Source organism: Hirundo rustica, chromosome 3 (assembly GCF_015227805.2).
Source record: "Hirundo rustica isolate bHirRus1 chromosome 3, bHirRus1.pri.v3, whole genome shotgun sequence".
Lineage (NCBI taxonomy): Eukaryota > Metazoa > Chordata > Aves > Passeriformes > Hirundinidae > Hirundo > Hirundo rustica.
The window spans coordinates 85,035,328-85,056,492 of NC_053452.1; the positions used below are offsets into that span (position 1 = coordinate 85,035,328).

A 21,165-nucleotide genomic window follows, 5' to 3' on the forward strand; every position below is an offset into this window, starting at 1 on the left:
TCAGGGCTCAGGTATGCTGATAATGGGTTAGTGCTGTGCTCCATCCTCGTAAGTGAAATCTAACTCGATTAAGAACATTGCCATCTTTTTTATGTAAGTCATTGCTGTATTTCATCCAGGAGTAACAATGCCCAGGTATCAAGTTATCTCATGCTGTCTGCTCTTGGCTACTTGACATGTTGTAGTGGTTTCACATTCACCAAATTTTAGTCTTAGTACTCACTCTTTTTCTGTACGAGAGAGACTAGGAGAAAAAGCAAAGCAGCTCATCCTTAAAAATAAACAAATAGGTTTATTAACACACACTAAGAAAAATGGAAAAAGAAAGTTGGGAAGAAAACTAAAACAAAACAGGATGAAACTCCAAAAACATTCTTCCCTCCCCTTACAAACCATTAACTTTCTCACAAAACAACAAAAAGAAACAAAACTTATACTTTTCAGTCAGTTTCATCATTTGAAAATAGACTTTTATCAATTCTTTAGGAGAGGAGTCTCTCTTAAGGTCATAGATCTCACTGATAACCTAGAACAGTTCTCCTGTGGGTTTTTTACTTGTCACAAAAACAGCTGCCCGGGGAAACCTGCTTCCGTGACCCCTCCCATTAGCAGTTTCCTAAGCTGCTTATGGGTCAAGGGTCTTAGACTTTTGTATATTGGGGTGTCAGTTTTTAAAGATGAATAACTAAAGGTAAAGGATCCTTCATCTCAAGGCACAGAGATATCTTCTCACTTCTTCACTGGCGCAGAGGGCTTCTCAGTTCAAGCGTCTTAGAGGATTAATATCACTTAGTCCATTACAAACACCTTTGCTCAAATCCACACACAAATCTAAACAATCATTTCCTCAAATGCATATCTTTCCTATGATTTAAAGGGATAATCTAAATATAAAGTTCATTTCCATGGCTCAATAAGGATGGAATGGCAAAACTCCTCAACCCCCTCTCCCAATAGCCTTTTCGCATCTTACTCCACTGACTTCATGCTCTTTCTTCTTTATGTTCATTTTGTCCCTTTCTTTTCTCTGTCAGAGAAGGGCCAAGCCCTGGAAACTTCATGTTGCCAGGAAAGGGTTAAATTTTCCCAGAGTCTCTTCTCTCCCATGGTAGCTCATGGTATTGGATGTTCAAGGCCAGAACTCATGCAGAAACATCACAGATCAGAGCACCTGGGCAGTCTGGAATCACAAAAAAAACAGGCAGGATCATAAGTACCTTTCCGGCCCACCCCTCGGTGTAAGTCAAGGTGGCCTGAGCCTAAATGGTGCCCATAGCTCTTATCAGGGGCCCAGCAGAGATCTCTCCCTGCTCCAGGGAAGTTTAGACAAAGTAGTTGTTGTAAAGCAGCAACCTCTGCTTCTCCCGCCCCTCAACCCAGGAGCCGATGGAATCCGGCCAGCCCTCAGGCCAGCTCCCCCTAAAAAGGGGGAGCAGCAGGCCCAGCTCAATGTTACCTGTCTCTCTCTGGCCAAAGGAAAGGAGGAAAAAGACCCGCCTACAGGAAATCAAGGGTTTTATAGGGTACCTCCCAAAGTTGTAGCTAACAATTTTCAGTGGTCAGAACAGATGCCAATATTCCAACTAACCCTCTGATAGGTCCCTGTCCTTTCTAAAGCAATTCCCAGGTCCTGACCCAGAAAATCATTCCACATTCCTCTATGACTAAAAAACTAAACTGTACTAACCCATTACACATGTCCAGCAAAGACCCCTTTTCTTGAAGTCACTCTTAACAACCCTGGTTTTCTTTCTATTGCATCTCATCTGTGGTTAAGGAGTAGTTTTCACTGAGCATGAAAGTTTAAGACTGCAACAGAAAGGTACTCTCAGTTTTGTTAACCATAACTTCTGTCCATAAACTTTCATAGTACATTATTTGGATCCTTCTGTGACTGCAGTGTTTTTAATGCAAATTATTTCTTCCTTTCCCTCATCCTCTCCTGATTGTGCTCTTTTTCTAAAGGCAAATTACAGGATTAGTTGCAATATTCATGCAGTAAGATTCACTTTGCCAGTTTGCAGCACTACCTGCTCTGTAGTTCTTGCACATGAGTATCTCCATGCCTCTCACTATGGACACAGCCCAGACTCGCAGTTATATGGACGTTAAAGAATGAGGTCTTCCTTCTGTGCTTAGGCCATTATGAGGTCAGAAATTTTGTGTACATATCTTGGTGTGTATGTCCTATAAGGACAATGTTATTATTATTATTCTCTATTTATATACCTGTAAAAACTCTTTGGCTAATCTTTGCTGCAAAGAAATGAGACATCTCATTCATACAGTGTCCTCTTATGGTAAATTATACCATCTTACCCAAGTTATAATTATTTCTCTCCACTCACATAAAACAAGTTATTATTTGTAGTAGGTATTGCCTTTTTTTCCTCAGATTCGTGCCTCGTTTCTTGTCCAGGAGTTAACACAGGCCATTTTCAGATTTGGATGATGACTCTGGTAAGATGTTCAATTTATGATGCAAAAAACTTACCATTTAGCTTCTAAAATGTTTGGCTTCTATGATCTCACTTTGCCTGTGTAAGTAAGTAAAGATACTCTAAAACAACAAAACTGCTTCAAGTATAGAACTTGTGCAACTCTGTTAGTTCATTTCAGAACATTTTCCAATATGAAGGAGGGCATTTCAGCAGGGTCAACAGAGGTGTAGGCAAAAAACTCTACTTTTTATAACTCCTGATACATTAAACTAATTGTAAGCATTATTAGTGCTTCTCATTGCATGACAAATATGAAGGAAGTTACGGTGAAAGTTTGTCTCTTTACAGCCAGAAGTTCATGGAAAGCGTGCACATATGAAGATCATGAAGAACATGAACTAAATCTACATTTAGGTATGTAACAACACACAATATAGTTAGTAGAAATGCAAACTCTGTTTTTTAGTTGTTTTTGGTTTTGCTTCCAACAGAAGCAAAATTTGATTTAGGGCGTAATGGGGACTGATTTTTTTTTTAAAATAATTTTTAAGAAATATGTTATTAATTATAATAATATCCTGAGACTCACATAATGACCTTAGTATGTCATCTTCACTTTTTTAGAATGGCCAGTTTGACATAATCACAGCCATCCCTAGTTAGTTGTCTGCTGTGTTATGAGCACCAGAAAATTATTAATGATTATTGAAAAGAAAATATTTTTAAAAATTTCTGCATAAAATAACTATGGATTTTCCCCCTTCGTTTCCTGAACTGAACTACAAATTTTATTCTCTAAAGAACTGAAAATTAACTTCTTAAAAATGAATAGGCAAACTACTACTTAGAGAATGAATACAAGATGCTACTTTAACACCTGAATATTAATTTAAATGGGTCAGAATATAACATTCAAAATAAATTGCTATCTAGCAACAATGCATGAGACATCCCCACTGTGAGTTAATTACTGTGTTTTGAATAGCTTTCCAGTTACTGACACTGAAGGTGATACTCATATAACACATCTAACACAAATTAGATCTTTTGGCAGAATAGTTCCCATAATCTCAAGACACAACAGGTGAGAGAAATGATATATATAGTGGACAAAAGAAAGAGAGAATCCTATGACCTTTAGACAGGAAGGCATGTTATATACGCTGACAAAGGTTGCTCTCGCACTGAGGATTGGAAAGGCAACGCAGCTGCAGGAATGAATGATAGACATCGGAGCTAATCTTGGACCTGCCAGACCTCTGTGCCTGATGGCAAATCCTGGGGCAGAGAAACACTACCCATGGTAAAGATGATTAGTGCTGGCACAGCTTGAATAAACTGAACATGTGTAAGACCATGGGACCAGGTGGAGTACAGCATGGTGAACTGGCTGAGGTACTTACAAAGCTGGACCCCATTGCCACAGAACAACAGCAAGGAAAGAATTATACACACCTTCCAATGCAGGTGAATCATCCTCAAAGAAGGAGAAATCAGGGACTGTATCCAGTCAGCTTAACCCTGTAAAAAGTTATGGAGAAAGTCCTCCAAGGAGCTATGTCCAGGCATTGAAATCCCAACAGAACAGATGGTTTTATCTTGATGAACTTAGTTTTCAGATCCATATACAAATTTAAAAATATATCCCTTATTCCTTCTTTAGTTTCAAGCCCTGTTTATGTTTTCATAGTCTGGCTTGTGGAAAACATAGGGTATGTTATGTGGGAGTATGTCTATTTTGCCTACAGAGTAAACCTCACAGGAGTGTTGTGGATGACTCAACTTTCATCTCATCTTCTCTCCATGTATTCCCAAGAGCAGACCTCAATCTTATGCTGGCTGAGTTAAACTATTCCATATTAATAATAATAATCTTGAACTTTATTGTTACTGATAATGAGACACTGAATTTGAAGGTTCAGTTTATAAGAACATGTTTACTTAGATACTGTATTTATTGTTGGGAAAATTACTCTATTGGCCTGAGGACAGCATAGATACTTCATGGCTGGGGAAATGCCAACTGTACATTAGATGATTTTTCTCTTGGAAAGATTAAATGCACACTCTTCCATTCCAACTTTATTTGTTTCATTTCTGTTGTCAGCTTTGGCAGTTGGCTCAACTCTATAAACATTTGTATTTGGTAAAATGTTAGTATGATTAATAGTTGGAATGGCTTCAGATTGCTCATTTAACTGTCATTGTTGCTTTTATTGATTTGATTAATTATTTTTATTTACTTATTTTTGTTTTTTTCCTGTTGCAGAGGACTCCTATTTCATTGCTTATATGCTTTGGTTTTGGCACACACCAAGTTATAAACTAGCAAAAATAGCATTTCAGTCTAAAAGTTACAACAGTTTTATAAAAAATCAGTGAATTTTGTATTACCAACAGAGTAGTGGAGTAGAGCTTTAGAAAAAATGATGGTTTTGCTCATGTATGAACATGCAGTGAATTTAAAACTTGTTTTAACTTCATCTATACCAGGTCACATTCTTCTGTGCGTTGTCTTCTTGCAGTCTCTTGACTACACTTAAAATTTGACTTTGTGTGGTCAATCATTGTCTTTGCTGAGAGTTATTTCTTATTTCCTGAGACACTGGTATTGGAGATCATCTTAGATATTTGAACTGACAAATCCTTGGCTTAACACTTGGTTCAGCAAAGAACTTGAAACTATGATTAGCTATGAGCAGCATTGTTTTTCATGGTACTGATCATATCCTTATAAGAAGCATGTCCTTCCACACTTCTCTCCAGTCTGTAACCAAGAAGAGAGGGCTGTTCTTGGCTCAGGACAGAATCTGTGCTTTTCCCCTCCATTAGGTGCTCTGAGATGTCCACACGGCAGGAGTGCTCAGGCATTTGGAGGGAACCCTGGAGAAGAAAGAAAACAGGTAATGCTGATTTGCAGCCATGAACACTTCAATAGTAATTTGTTATGCACTTTTGTAAAGTCAGTTGATTGTTCTGGTGTGGTAAATTTGGTGAAGATTTATAGCAGTGCACAGAAACTACCTGTAGAAACTTCAGTAAGTATGTAAGACCAGTGTGCTTGATTTACTAGCAAATGGTGCTGTTAAGGCTACTTCACAACCCCTCTGCAGCCATTATCATCTCCTAAACCACTTCTGTTACAACCTCTTACTGGACATCAGCGCTGCTGTTAGAAGGCAGACTGCAATTTATAAGCATGCAAAGTTTCTAATGCAAAATTCAGCTGAACTTTTTATCCCTCGTGGATCAAATCCTTCTTGAGAAAAGATTACCATCATTACATCAGCATGGAAGCAACATAAGCATACATGTCTGAAACTGCAAACTGCAGTTCAAAAGTTATTTTTAGTCTTGAATGGGACTGTTGTACCTGTTCCGAGAATCAGTATCTGTATAATCCAAATTCCTGGGAATGAAATCACCAACATACACTTTTCACCTGAAGATCTCTTCCTTGCTTTGCCTTGCCTCAACTTTGCCTTGTCTTGTCTTCCTTTTTCTTGTTAACCAATTTCCCTCCTAATGAAGACACATCTGGATTTATCAAAGAAAAGGACCTAACAGTCTTTTGCACACCATCACTGAGCTCAGTCTTCTACATGTTGTGTCCTTTTTTTTCTCTCTTTTGTCTATTCAGCAGTTAAAGCCTCTCAGAGAAGGAGCTGCATTTACACTGAACAAAGCTATTTTTCAGTGAGCTGCTGTGGCTTACTGTAAGACTTATAATACCAAATAGTTTAATGTGGCAACAGTTCAGTAAGGACAAGGAAAAAAAAGGCTTTTAGGTCACATTCCTAGTTTCTGAGAAAATACGGAGGGACAGAAGAAGGAAAGGAAATAGACTTATGTCTGGAAAAAGCTAACATACATAGCTTAGTTCCCTAGCATGAAAAAAGAACTGTGTCACAGACATAGCTGAGGTTAAGAATAGACATGTTACATCATCTTTTGCACAATGCAGTAGTGGGAAAAGAGAGGAAATGAGGACTTAGGAGAGGAATAAATAAATTACAGCCAGATTTTATAGAAAAAGGCTAGACTGGACACTCCTTAGGGAAAATCTGGATTGTGGTCTGCGTTAGAAACAGGTAAAGAAAGAATGGAAAAACTGCTCTAATACAAAGAAAAGAATAGTTGGGTTACTGATAGCATAGAAGAAATGGTTAGAACCTGAGAACATTCGGGGGGGGGGGGGGGGGGGTTGTTGTTGTTTTTGTTGTTGTTGTTGTTTGTTTGTTTTTTCGTTTTGTTAAAAGGTCCTGTAATTGCTTCTGGCATGTTAGTGATTGTGGCCAAGTGTGTGGCAACATTTAAAATGCCAGGGTCTTCCTAAGTCCAATGGGGAAAATGTATACAAAACAGTTTCTTTCCCACATTAGACTGTATGAAAGACTATAGTCAAGCTTGTCAAGTGAAAGTTCTCTTGAAAGTGAATTCTACTTCAGATACCTCTGGCACCTTGTCTATAGCATGTGGAGAAATAAAGGAGTTAAATTAGTCCCATGAGACCATAGATCTTCTCTAGGATGGGAGGTTGTCTCAGCAGTGAAGACATCCCATCTTTGGAGCAGAGTGGTGCCTAGACAGAAATCACTTAGATGGAAGGACAGTTGCCAGTTAGGGTGGGCAGAGGGACTCCTAACATAGCCCGCATGCCAGCTGAATGCTGGACTTATTTTCAGGGACTAAGCAACTGGTTCAGAATTTTTTCCTTTATTTCTTGCTGTTTATGGCTTTCACCATAAATAATCGAGAAAGGGATACTTAACCTGATAACCATAGGAGCTGAGCTGCATGACCTTCTAAAGCTTCAGGCAGGGCTTTGTAGAAGAACTGGTCTGTGCTTCCATTTCTAGCCAGGAGCAGAGAAATGGAAGGAAGGGGAATAAAGGTGTGCTTGGTGTTTCTTAGTTCATCTAGAAAAGAACCAATATCCCAGCTCTGAAAATACAGTCTGAAAGTCTGAAAGCAATTTAAATACTGTGGACAAATATTTGGAAAAGCAAACAATTTGCATATTGTTACTCGGGAAAATTGTTGGATACTAACTGATTAAGTTTGAAAGAGGTGTCATACAAGGATTGTAAAACCTGGGGTAAAGGCAAACTGGGGTGGTACAATATGTCTACTGAAAACAACCATTAGTTTAATTCTGGAGCACTGCTCCAGATATATGTGGGACAGGATGGGGCCTAATTCTTGAAAACACTCTTTCTCCTCTGCTCACTAGGAAAATGGAAACGTATTCTGGACTATCTCGGGATTTAACAGGTCTTATTACTTTGCATTATTGGCAATTAAAATTATCTCTGAATATTTATTTAAAGCCCTTCAGCATGCTGATATAGATTTGCTCCAAGCAAGCAAGTAGATTCAGGGAAAATATGTGCCATATAAAGGACCGTAATTCCTAATTCCATTCTCGCTTGGAGGCTGTGTGTCCCAGTAAACAGACCTAAGAGCTGTTTCTAAGCAGTTTGCGTTCACAGCTACATGTAAATCTAAATACAAGCCTTTGACAATATAAGATGTGCTTGAAGTACCCTTTTGCTCCGTCTGCCCTGCCACTCAGGCTAGCTCAGTTGTGCAGAAGGATACTACCAGCTCGTGGGGAACAGAACCCCAGCCACAGTGCCTTAGGCAACCCTGAACCTGTTGAGGCTCTTTAGTCCCAGGTTGACTCCCGTGAGGACAAGGATGAAGGTGAAGGGAAGACTCTGATTCGAGGATGAAATCCAAAGGGTTTATTGAAGGAAAATCTGAGGGAAAATGCAAACTCCAGTACTGGGTGTGGGGGGGAGAGGGGTGTATACAGTCGAACAGCCAATGGGAGTAACTGGGGAGGAGTTAGGGGAGGAGAACTGTAACATGGAAACCAATGGGATTCTGCGGTAGGAGGGATTACATTACCAAGACCAATGGTGCGTTGAGGGAAGTTTGATTAACAGAGAACATTCTAGGAGAAAGGGAAGGGTTTACAGTGATAGATAGGTAGGGTGGGTTGGGTTTGGGTGATGGACAGAGGAGTGGTTTGCACATATAAGGAGATAGGTAGGAGGATACAGCTTTGGGAAAAACCAACTCTTACAGAAACAGTAGGGGAAACTGGATTGAACCAAATTAACGAAATACACGTACACACCTTGTGAAAGGGTCCATGTGGTTTCTACCCTTATTTAAGGAAGCAGCTCTTAGATTATAACAGGCAACTCAAATATGTTGAATCTTATGAGATCTGAAAGGGATATTATGAATCAGAAAATCTTTTTGCCTCAACCACAACAACCTTTTTCAGAGCAACACTGTCCATGTGCTACAGAAGGGCAGGTAACAGATTCCTTCCATTGCTTCCATCTTCACAGTGGCTTCTTGATCTAGCTGACTGCCTCTCACAAACATCCTGCTGAAAAACTTTTAGGAGACTTTGGGCGGGTTGATGGTAATGGGGACTAGAGAGATGACACTGCATACATATCTGGCAGGATATTTGAGTAAAACTGAATTGGACATTTTAAAAAAATTATGTTCATATTTGCAGCTATAGCACTTCCTTTTGAAGAGTGCTTTTCCTGCTTTATTAAATAAAGTGTGTTTTTATGCAAAGATAAAATTAAAAAAACCTCTTCAAATCATTGCACGATCAATGAGACACAAAGTTGCACTGGAAATTTGTGTACTTGGATAATTTTTTACAGAATAAAGTAATTATTATCTAGGTTTGGTGGGGTTTTTTGATGGTTTTTTGTTCGTTTGGTTGGGTTTTTTTGATTTGTGGGGGGGTTTTTTTGTTTGTTTTGTTTTGGTTTGGTTTGTTTTTTTTGTCAATTAAGAGGAAATAGTTTTGTAAGTATGCTTCCTGTAACAATTTGAGATGATAATTTACTTATTTCATATAGATTGCTTTTCTCAGTTCTCCAAATTAAACCAGTTAAAAAAGGCCTCCAGAACTGTAGGGGAATAAACTGACAGAAATACAAGTCTAAGTATAGGTAGAACCTGGTTTAGTTGCTATCTTAATGTGAAAAGATACTGGCTAGGACTACTCAGAAAATAATAAATTTGAAACAGACACCTAGAAGTCACACACTTCACAGGGCTCCTGCCTGGAATGACCTATTCAAGACAAGGTCACTATGGCTGAACTCTGAGACTTTTTGGAAGTAAGTGTCAGTTCCAAAGAAAATGGGGATATTCATAGAATCAGAATGGTTTGGGTTGGAAAGGATCTTAAGTTTCATCTAGTTCTAACCTGCCATGGGCAGGAACACCTTCTGCTAGACCACATTGCTCAAAGTTTTCATTGTTTCCATTATTACCATGGTTTTACAGAGTTTAAAGCCCTTCTGCGGTATTAAATGTCATTTCCCAATCAAATTCATGCAGTGTTATAATTGCAGTAAATCCCCTTAAAAAAGAATTCTCTTTGTTTTCCCTTTGCTTTTGGCAAATGCAATAAAAGCGATAGCATCATTTGGCCTCTAGTCACCAGGCAATCCCACAGAAAGCTGTCTTGCCAGCAGAGCAGTTCAGAGCAGCTCTGACCTCCTCAGCACTGGAAAGAAAATTTAAATTCTACCATCATGTTTCAGCTGAGACCTTCCTGCTTAGTGGATGGTGAAGAAGGGTAAAAGCTAGCCAAATGTGGAGGGAGACAGATGCTGTTGCTATTCTAAGACTGCTATACACACTCCAGTCTGCCTACTGGCAGTTGTTGCTGCTGCAGCCAGCAGCCTTGCCAGACTTCCAGCACAGGCAAAAAGGCTGAGAAATCCATCTGGATGCTGCTCAGTGTCACTGTCGTTCCACATGTGCCAGTATAAATGTCACCAGTCCCACAGGTGTAACCCACAAGAATAAAGTCAGGCATCAGAGTGTAAACCCCCGCCCCATCCCCGTGACTGCCTCCTGCCCTGATGGTTACTAATGGCACCAGTGATCTTGGCTGATTGATAATTGCCTCACCTGTACACCCTTCCACACAAACCTTCCCTTTGAACAGAGGGCTGAATTAGAGCTCACGGGTCCTTGACTGCTCTGTATGGCAGAAAGTCCATGACCTCACTAGAGTAGGGGCGCGAAAAGGATGGGGGAATAGTATCGTGGAAGCATGTATTGCCTCAGGAAGGATCTGAGACATTCTAGCACTTTTCTGGAATTAAAATCTCTACTGTTTTTACCTAATTTAGCTGGGAATTTGGTCTGGAATATGAAATAGTAATTTTTTCAAACTGCATACGAAATTATCTCCTTTTTTTAACAACCTTCTTGAGTTACTCTGCTTGTTTATGCTTATCTTGATTATCTGAATGGAATATTTAACACTGTACTCTAAAGGCAACTAATACCATACCAATAGTATGTGATCTAGCTAGTGTTCAGTACAAAGCCAGGGATTTGTTTACTTGCAGTTTTATACATTTTTAAACTGTATTCCTTTCTGGAAAGATATGAGCACATCAGAGGGAGGAATGGGAGTGGGAATGTTGAAGATCTGTGTGAAAAACCAGTATTTTCATGAGTTTCGTGCTGGTACTTTGCCTTTCAGCCTGGAAGTCTTCTGGAAGGTATTTTGCCTTCCTGCCTGGATTTTAGACAGCTAGTAGAAAATAATTTCCTTCTTTGCATTAATTCTGGATGTTATGGAAATATACTTGAATTTATGATCCAAATTTTAAAACAATTTCTTAAAACTATGTTTGATAAACTAGTTCACAACATGCTTGTTATTGCATTAGACTGTGTCACACAAAATTCAACTAGTTTAACCTTATTTCATTTACCAGTTACTTTATGTCTATTGTGGCTGCAGCAGATTTGCTGAGCTTTTGTCATTTTAACCTTTCCCACCTCCTGCTCACCTACTCATCTCACTGTTGATTTTTTTCCCTTTCACGGTTACTTCACCAGCATCTTGCTTCACCAATCCCTTCTCCCTTTTCTGAAGCTCTGTTACACCCCAACTTCCATGTTAGCTGTTTTGCACCAGGACGTACTGATTCGTTATCACCTCAGTGTGAAAGATGATAGATTCAGCATAATTTAAAATTCTATTTGTTAGAGATAATGCAATGAAGAAATCTTTCTTCCCTGTAGATGCTGGGAGACCAAGTTGTAAAACACTGAACAAGCCCCCAGTGAACTAATAGTCTTTAACTTCTTGCACAATTACTTTCATTTCAGAACTCTACTTCTCCTCCTAAACATCATTTGGAGACAGAGAACTGCCCAGCACATTGATCTCTTCATTAAATTGAGGATCTTTGTCATCATGGCGCTTGTGTGTGTTTGATTGGAGAATTTCCCGGCTTTAATATGAGCAGAGAAGATCGTTTCTAGTATGTTTTGTGGAAAATAAAGTTCCTCAGGTTGAGAAGGATCTAATATGTCTTATTTGAAGTGCTTCATTTAGCTTAATAATAGAGCAGAAAGCAAGTGTTGGTTGTGATCAGAACTAACTTTTCAGGCTTCCTAGAGCTATATTAGAGAAATACCTAAACTTAGACTGCAGAGACACCCACTCATTTGTTCCATAAAGCAAAGCTCTCCTGAAGATGAGCAAGACAAGAGGTTTAACCTGGGAGAAAGTGGTCTGACCCAGATAAAAAAAAAAAATATTAGCTGGTCTGAGAGGCAAGAAGTACTGTAAAATAGACATCAGGTCTCTTTTTGGAGACATAGCTGAGCATTTAGTGCCTAAATCAAAGAAGTGCTGGCTTTGACTTTTATTCATTAAAAAATGTAATTGCAGAACTATGTCTTCAGTGTTACTGAAGATTAAAATTCTTTTGCACACAGACCTAATGTCCTCTTTCTACGAACCATGTTCCCTTTCCTAAATTTGTCATTGGTGTTCTTGGAATACTTCTATTTTAAGTATTCCGGTTTGCCCACTAGTACTGGCTTCCAAGACATAAACCAGAGGAAAGAAATGTCAATAAACAATGCGTAATAAAAATTATAACTGATGGACCTGTGGTATTCTTAAAGAAGAGATTCTTTCCTTGCACATGTATAAACCCTTCTCCTAGAAGATCTGAATTCCAGAGCCACCTCTGTTGCTTATTTGCTTGGTGAAATTTCGTGTTTTCTTCTGTGTTTGGCTATTGCTTCTTGTCCACATATCAACTCCTTTGTTGAGCACAGCAAATGAAAATAGCACTATCAATTAGTCATTGTTTCTTCCTTCTCATCACTGGAATGTCTTGTTATTAAAATAATATACAAAGCCATGTTTTGCCTTCTGTTATTTCCATATTTGTGTCACATTCCTTTGTCTCTTAAAGAAAACGTTGATTTTCTGATGGGAATGCCATGCACAGTCTGCTGGTGTGGTTTAGAGGTTAAGAGAAAACAGATTCAAAGGAGGTTGAACAAATATTTTCACATCACCATGTAATTTTCTCAGGTCATTCCTGAGAATCTATTATTTGAAGTCAATTTGGCTTACTTCAGTAAAATGGTTTAGTTTTTACTTCCTTTTCTTCATTAATCTAAGCAAGAACAGGCAGATGGATTTACCCTTCTTGTAAGACTGAATGAATCTTGAATCATTCTGAAGACAAGTAGGAACTTATGAAATAGGATATATTTCATGGTCAGTGCTATTGAAATTTCAAGTTTCATTTTGTATTCTGCTTGAAGAGAAAACATATTCTCTTCTAAAATGATCTTCTGAGATAGATCTGGGGCCTTTTTATGGTATCCAATTTAAAGCAATCCCATTCTCTGCACTGGCAATACCCTATTTATGCCTTAAGACGGAAAAAAGAGGTTTCTTGGCAACCTTCTTGAATATTGTGCTTTTTATTTGTACAGAGTATCTTCAGTCTTGTCTGGTTTCTCATGGAGCAGGAAGTTGTTTATTTAGGTAGATATATCTAGCTGACACTGGGTTATCTTTGTAGTGGTACTGACTGCATCTGGGAAAAAAAAAAACAAACCTGCCTTTAACCACATTTTTATTGATTGTGAAAACCATGTTGTTTCTTAACATCAGTCTCAACAGGAAAGACCCATGTAGAAAAAAAGACATTATAGGAAGTGGAGTAATTATCCCCCATCAGTCTATGGGTCTTGTTGAAAAGTGTGGTTGAAAGTGGTGAGATGTTCCACTGTCTACTCCTGATAATATGTCTCCACAACTGCTCTGCTCTTCTGATATGACTGTTTCCAAGAAAATGTTTTGAATTCCATATGATTTCTGTATTTTCTTTTAAGATACAACACAATTAAGAGAGAGCATCTCTTGGGAGTACATGCCATATTTTCTGATGCTTTATCCAGTGCTGAAATTTTCTTCTCATTTTGCAACTGGTGAAATATTAGAAATATTGCTGTCAGAATGAATAGGAAATATTTTTGCCACCATTTTCTCCAATTGAAATTTCATGGTTCTAAGGACAAGAAACGTTTGCTGTTTACAAATTGGGGTGCTCCTCCTTCAATACCTATTACATATCTCATGCTGAGAAGCACTGATCACAAATATACCAGAAGAAAGAGAGGAAGAAACAAATGTGAGAAGGAATTTCAGAGTTTTATCAGCCTCTGAAAGAGACTGGAGATGTTTATGATTTATATAATTTTGAACATAAAAAAATAAAATTAAACTCAAAGTTTATTCTGTTAAGAATTACACTGTTTTTATATGGGGATAGTCACTGGTGTTGTACATATAAGAAAAAAAATATGCTTTTGCTTACAAAAGCTGTGAAGAGGAGGACTTTGAGAAACTAAGTATTTTCTTTGCAGTACATGTTTCACACCAATGTTGCTGATGTGAAACACAAACATTTACATTATGAATCACACAAAGTATTACTGTAATATATTAGGCAAATTAAAGCCTTCCACACAAAGCATGCTTTTAAAAAAAATGACAGTATCAGAAGTTTGCCTGTTATATGTAGCTTTCTTTTTTTTTCCTGAATGACAAAACCCAATGTTTAATACATGTCTTATAAATACTGGGAAATTTTATTGAGTTCTTTTATGATGTTTACTGCACCAAAAAACCTACTAAGCTTCCAAAGGACCATATTCTTCTTGTGGAACTCATTTGGAACTGAGTGTCACAAAATCCTGAGAAAATAATTTGAAAGCAATAGCTGATACATTAAGCCTACTGACATAAAGCATCCTGATGGATTTTTTCCCTGGCTTTATGAAACAGAAGTGAGGAACACCTTTATTTTGGAGATAGTAAGTGTGACTGCTCAGAGTCATTATTTAATGTGACAGGATATGTAATGAGAATGAGATAGGACATGCAATGAAAAGGCAAGAGTGTCATAAAATACTGTTTCTTTGAGCCTGGCTATACTTACCCATCCCTTTTTTAATGTTTTTGGCTGTTTCATCTGAGATGGTGCTAGGCTTTGTCTCAGCTAAGAGATTTGGGAATCTCAGGTATTTACAAATTTCATTTGAATAAAAATCCAATAAACAGAAATAATACTGGCAAAAACTTAAAAGAAGGCCAAGCAGACAGGCAAACCTTTCTAGAAAAATGAAGAAACATGCTCAGAGCAAGCAGCAAAATAAAGAAAATCCTGATTTCAGAACACAACTGCCCCGAAGAGAGGCACTGTGGAAATTCAGGAGCACAGTAGCTTTGCAGATATTTGATTAACATAAGGCATAAAGAAACTCAGGTTGAGTTCATGGCAGCATTTTTTTGTTTGTGTGTTTACTTGAAGGGCTATATTAGCCATAAAGACAGGAAAAATCTCATGTGGACTAAGGTATGGGAAACATCAGAGGCAAAACTGTAGAAATAGCTTGGTCTGATCACTCTCAGTAGGATGTGCTTTCCAGCATCTCTTATGCAGTACAAGCTGATTTCTGATGAGAGAAGTCTGTAGGGGTAAAAACACTTTGAACAAAATCTGTACAGCAGATTTTGTGAAGGCATTATCCCCACTTCATTATCTTTCCAGATTAATCACTTCTGTAGTGTTAAAAAGTAACTACATAAATATGTCAGAAGTCTAGGGTGAGTTTGAGGAGACTAAATTGTGCTTAGACAAGGAAGCGTGGTAAAGAGTATGTGTGACAGAAATAATAACATTGGTTTTTTCCCTCCCATGTATTTTTTTATTGGAGCATTGTTGACCCTCAAAAAACTAGTGTGAATTCCCCCAACAGTGGGCTGTAAATAGGACAAAGTCTGTTCCCTCAAATGCTTCCTGTCATCCAGGTGATACCAGAAGACACAGACTGATATTGGGGCCTGAAACTTTCAAAACCCATAAAAGATCGGGAATTCTGTCTTAGAATAAACTTTACTGTGTCTCGTGGTTTAACCTCAGCTATAAATTATTATATCAATGGATAGGTCTTAAATAAATGCTATCTTTAATGAAAAACAATCATCTGAATATAAAAATTACTATTGTTTCTATGAGGTTTTCCCTCTGTAGAAGAATGCAAGCTAAAGAAGAGAGCTTCTTGAATTCCTGAAGGATTACATGAGATCTTGCTGAGTCAAGACTGGCTGCTGAATGTTTTGAATGGACAGAATGGGTTTTTGTCAGAGACACCTCTTCCTATTCTTTACATGATTGTATTTATTTTGTACTGATACTTTGTCCTGTTACATATTCTTCATTAAGTATGTCTTGATGCATGTTTTATCATAACAACCTTTTCAGAACTGTAAGATCTGGTGTTCAGTGACCACAACTGAACTCTTAAGCAGGAGGTAAGAAATTCTGGGGAAAGGAAATAAAATGAGTCTTTTCATCATGCTAGTCACAGTACGTCTGCAATAGCCCGAGTTGTCAGTTCCTGTACACTTTGCCATCCTAGCTACTGGAAAAAATATTTTTACATGCAGTGTCCATGTTTGTGCTGGAAGGTGAGTGGGATGCAGCAAATCAGAGCCAAAATAGCCATCTTACAAAGCAGAAATTTAAAGTCACATTTTAATGTAAATTTTTATATGAGACCACATTTTACAGAAGTAAAGACATCTCCTAAACCCTAGGAACTCCAGATTATGCTCTTTTTTTTAAAGGCGAGTTGAAATAAGTGAGGCTTATTTCATTCCTCTTATGCATTCACTATATTCCTGTGCCTGTGCAGTAGGAATAAAAGCTGAGAAAGCACAAGCAGAATTGTGGCCTTAGGCTAGAGCTTCATCCGCCTTTGAAAGAGATTAGGTGCTCTAACTACAATAACAAGGGGTAGGGAATCTCTCTGACATTGCATTCTTTAAGCACCATAAAGAAGACACTGGTGTTAATATAATGACTAATTGCTTTATTTCAGTGCACACGAAAAACTAGTACTTCATCTTTAGTTTCCACCAATGTCTTCTTCAGACTGCTTGCAGAAGACTTCCTATAAGCAAACTTCATATAGAATTGGGCAAATGGCTAACTATGCATGCAGCTAAAATGATACAAAACAGTTTTTATTTGAGAAAGTTGGGCAAAGAATAAAATACAGTTTGGAAATACTTAATTTCACTCTTTAAATGTGTTAATGAATGATTCCAAATTGTGTTACATATCAAAAATAGGACTGTATGCAAGGGAGTCTATAACAAAATAGACTAAAAGACATCTTTTCAAAAACACAAATAATGTGAAAAACAGTACATGCAACTTTGAACTTCACTGTTGTTTTTCTGTAAACATAGTCCCTTATGCAGAATACACAGTCAACATCTGAAAATTTTTGTTTGAAATTTTCATATGTGACTGTGTTAATAAAAGTGTAATTATTTACTATCAAGTAAATGGTAATGAGTGTTGTTGAAATAGATTAGAATTAGGTTAGAGTATCGAGTTGTCCATCTTGTACATTCCTAGTACTCCATGTATGTTCATTCCATGCATCCTGGATGCAAAGTTGACTCAGATCTTTGGTACAGTCTGGACCTGAGCAGTACAGAAAAACACTGAATGATTCTTCTATTTCTTCAGTAAGAAATCTGGAACTGGATATAGTTTCTCAGACAAGCAGTAATAGTGCTAGGCAACTCCCATTCCCAACTAGGTTATCACAAACAGCTTTATCCAAGTATGGAAAATTAACTAAACCTCTTTTTCCTCAGAGACCAAATGGATGGCTGAACAAAACACTGTAATGTGCCAGAAAATATAACTTGTTGGCTGTGTTCTGGGTAAAATGAAACTGAAAATTAAATGGAAAGAAAAAAAATCTACTCTTTTTTTTTTTTGTTTGATTTGTGATCACTATAAAATTATTGTAATAGTTTTTCCTCTTTACAGTGTTCTTATGACAGATATAAGTAAAGCTTATGGGTTTTCTTGTCACTTTATATCTGTTACTTCTCTTTATATCTGTTACTTTCAGCTTAAAACAAATTTAGCTTCATGGGTAGGACGAAAATTTTACGAATTGCCTTTGAGATAATATTAACAGAAAGAGATCTTTTTCTTAACATTTATAAGAAAATAAAGCCCAAATAATTCTTGATTTATTTTTTTAATTTTTACTTCTCTGAATCTTCCTCTTTGAGGGGGTAGGGATGGGAAAATTTTGTTTGGGAGTATGCAGTTTCTCTTTGTTGTCAGACACTGATGTTAACAATAATAAACTGTACAAAGTTGAAGTTAAATAGAATACCTATTCAAAAGATATGGTGCATACCATACTATCTTTCATTTTCTGCAGCATTTTATTTCTGCTTACAGCACTGTCCTTGTGTTTCTTAAACCTGAGCCATCTCTTGGTTTGCTTGAAAATATTTATGAACCTGAGAAGAATTTCAAACTTTCAACAAAACTTTAAGCTGAGCTGAGTATTAGTTTCTCTTTCGTGTCATACCATGTATTTTATTCCTTGTACTAGTAAAATATCCAACATATAATCATAAAATACCTGATTAACATCAACTGCAGTGATCTTAAAGTCATATTTTTGTCTGATTGACACGCATGGTGAAACTTTACAGTTTGAAAGTCAGGTACTGAACAAGATATTGGTAGTAAAGGGTTCAACTTAGACTTCAAATAAATAATTCAGCAAGATTTTGTTCTTTTGGAGTCTTGCAAACTTGTGAATAGATTTGAGGTTCACCTCATCAAACTTGAGCCATCTAAAAGCTAAGGCAGGCACTCGTGGATGGCTGCCTAAGCTCTCCCTGTTGTGACTGCAGAGACAAGCCTGCCCCAGGAGAGCACAGCGTGCAGAATCTTGGCTTCTGTCTCAGGGGAATTGGCACGTTGCCATTTGAAGATGACTGTCTATCCACTGAACAGGAATACTAAGCAACCAAACAGAAGGCTGCACTTTAGGGAAGAAACAAGGATTTAGGCAAGTCTTCGGACCCATCATCTGCTCAGTTCACTGTTCTCTTCTGTAAGCTCTTTGACTTGGCTACAGATTTTTGTACATGCTCATAAAGATTTCTAAACATGCAAATGGTTATTTATACACTAAGAGGTACTTGCCAATTACTTTTATGAAAGATTTTTGGGAAAAAAAACACTTTTACCTATAGTTTGTATTTGTGGTTGTTTGTCAGGGATTGATTGTTTAGAATTAATTGATTTCAAATGTGATTGTATTTCTAGGGTGGACCTTCTCCTCACCAGTTCCCCCATGGTGTTGTCTAGTCTCAGGGGAATTGACCTTCCCAGCAGCACACTAGGGGATGGGAATTCAGAAATTTTTTCACTCTCTCCATCCTATTTAAGTCCAGAGAAGGACATTTTTATTTAGGAACTGGAATCACCATGATCACTGAAGACAAAAATATTTTTATTCATTAATTTATTGAGAGAAATATTGCTCTCTGAAACCACTGCTGTTAGCAGTAAGTAGAAAGTTTTTATTATGTGTGTGTTGGCATTAGGACTGTTACTGAAATAAGTTTTCAGATTCTCTACCTGAAATATAACATGAAAAATTCAGCTTTCACGCAGTTGTGCACCAACAGCTATATTTAACAAAAGCTCTGAACTCTTGGATTTAAGCAATAATTTTGATTATGACTATACTGATATGAATTAGGCTTGAAATATAACAGCAGGATTATCTGGGGAGAATGAGTGTTAGAAATGAAACCCCATGTTTAGCGAGCTGTTCAAGCACAAGTGTGCACGGCCTTTTGTGACTGAGACCCAACATGTCCCTTTTCACACATTCTTGGATAGGGTTGCGTGTACCAGGGAGGCATATGGAAAAAGCAGAATCCAGGTATTTGTTTTAGGCTAGCTTGTATGAGAAGCTGGATGTTATTGCATAAATGGAAGCTGTTGAAAATTCTCTGTTGAAATGCCATGTACCATACTTATTCAGTGGTGCAGATGATTTCTTTTCTGAACATCATCAAAAGTATTCATTAGGTCATGTACAGTTTTCCTTTAAGGCAGTAAAAAGTGTCTTTGACTTATGGCTGTGTGTAAACTAGACAGATAAATGCAACTCATTAAACCAAACACAAACAACTGTTTGGGCAAATAAATAGTGTATTTTTGATGAAAAAATTGAAAATTATGGTTTTAATTTTTCCTCCCAGATGTTATTGTGAGCTCCTGATACAACTAAGCATATAAGGTAAAGTGCAGGGTGATTTATCAAAGTAATCTGATAAACAATATCAATAAAGTTAATTCACACAGTTTTCATTAATTGATTATTATGATTAGCATGGCAGATTTTTAGAGTTGTCCCAAGGAAACATGGATTAATCAAAGTACAAAGGCTGTTCATTTTGAAACCCATTTCCATCATGAGATGGAAAAACTGTAAAACAAAAGGTGTTCAGTTTTCCTTCAAAATAAATCTGACACATACTTTCAAAATGTTTTAAAAATGATATGAAGAAGTATAATTCAATTTTTAGTTTCAAGTCAAGTTTGACTGGTTTGACTGAAAAAGGGTTTCTGTAAAGGTAACACAACTTACTAGTTTTTTACTGATTTCAAACCACAGATAATTGGAATGAACTTGTAAAATGTTCTTAAAGGGAAAAAAATTATGAGAGTTTGTGCTCCCCCTCCTCCTTCACTAGATAAACCATATTATCAGTGAATGAAAAGCACACAAGTTTGAAAGTTTCGCAGTGTTCTGTCCTACTTGCTTTTCAGTCCAGCATTACTTGCAGGCCATCCTTCAAATAACACCCTGATATGAGGTTATCAATGCAGTATTTGACAGCTCTAAGGAGCTGACTATTTCCATTTACAACCAGAATCACTGTACCTTAAGCAGCACCAGACTACACACATAGTAATTTAGAGGACATGGATCACAGCTATTTGAAAGAAGTGTTTTCTATATAAATTTTTCTTAAAACTTCATTTGCATACCCTCTTCCACCTGAACTCCATAGCAGAATGATTGGATATTCTATCAGACTCAAAAAAAAAAAAAAAATTCCTTAGCAAAGTCCCTTTGTCCCTAGCAAAGACTCATGAAGATAACAGGTTGATGAGACTAGAACAGGTGCAAAAGACATAGAACAGAAAGGTGAGGGTGAGGGTGAAAGGGAGTGAGGGCAGCAAGGGGAGGCACCTACTAAGGGTAAAATATAAGAGAGACTGCAGCACAGTCACAGAATGACCAAAGGAATGATTATTCATGAGGGAGAGCTTGACAGGTGGAAACTGGAGACTAGGACAATAAAGATTGCTTGAACAGGGCCAAAGGGTGGCAAGCAATATCCTTATAGAGATAATATTAACTGAAGTGAGCTGATAAGTATGATTTGCAATTCTGTCAATGTACTCATGCCTTCTCAGAC

General features: G+C 37.5%; 1 long non-coding RNA gene across 1 annotated transcript; it reads left to right on the forward strand.

Annotated features, from left to right (window-relative positions):
- Positions 1-2,767: 2,767 nt before the first annotated feature.
- LOC120750986 (uncharacterized) lies at positions 2,768-11,813 on the forward strand. The gene is made up of 3 exons (XR_005700226.2): positions 2,768-2,855; positions 5,274-5,344; positions 11,625-11,813. It is a non-coding gene; the product is annotated as an uncharacterized LOC120750986 (long non-coding RNA).
- The last annotated feature ends 9,352 nt before the right edge of the window (positions 11,814-21,165 follow it).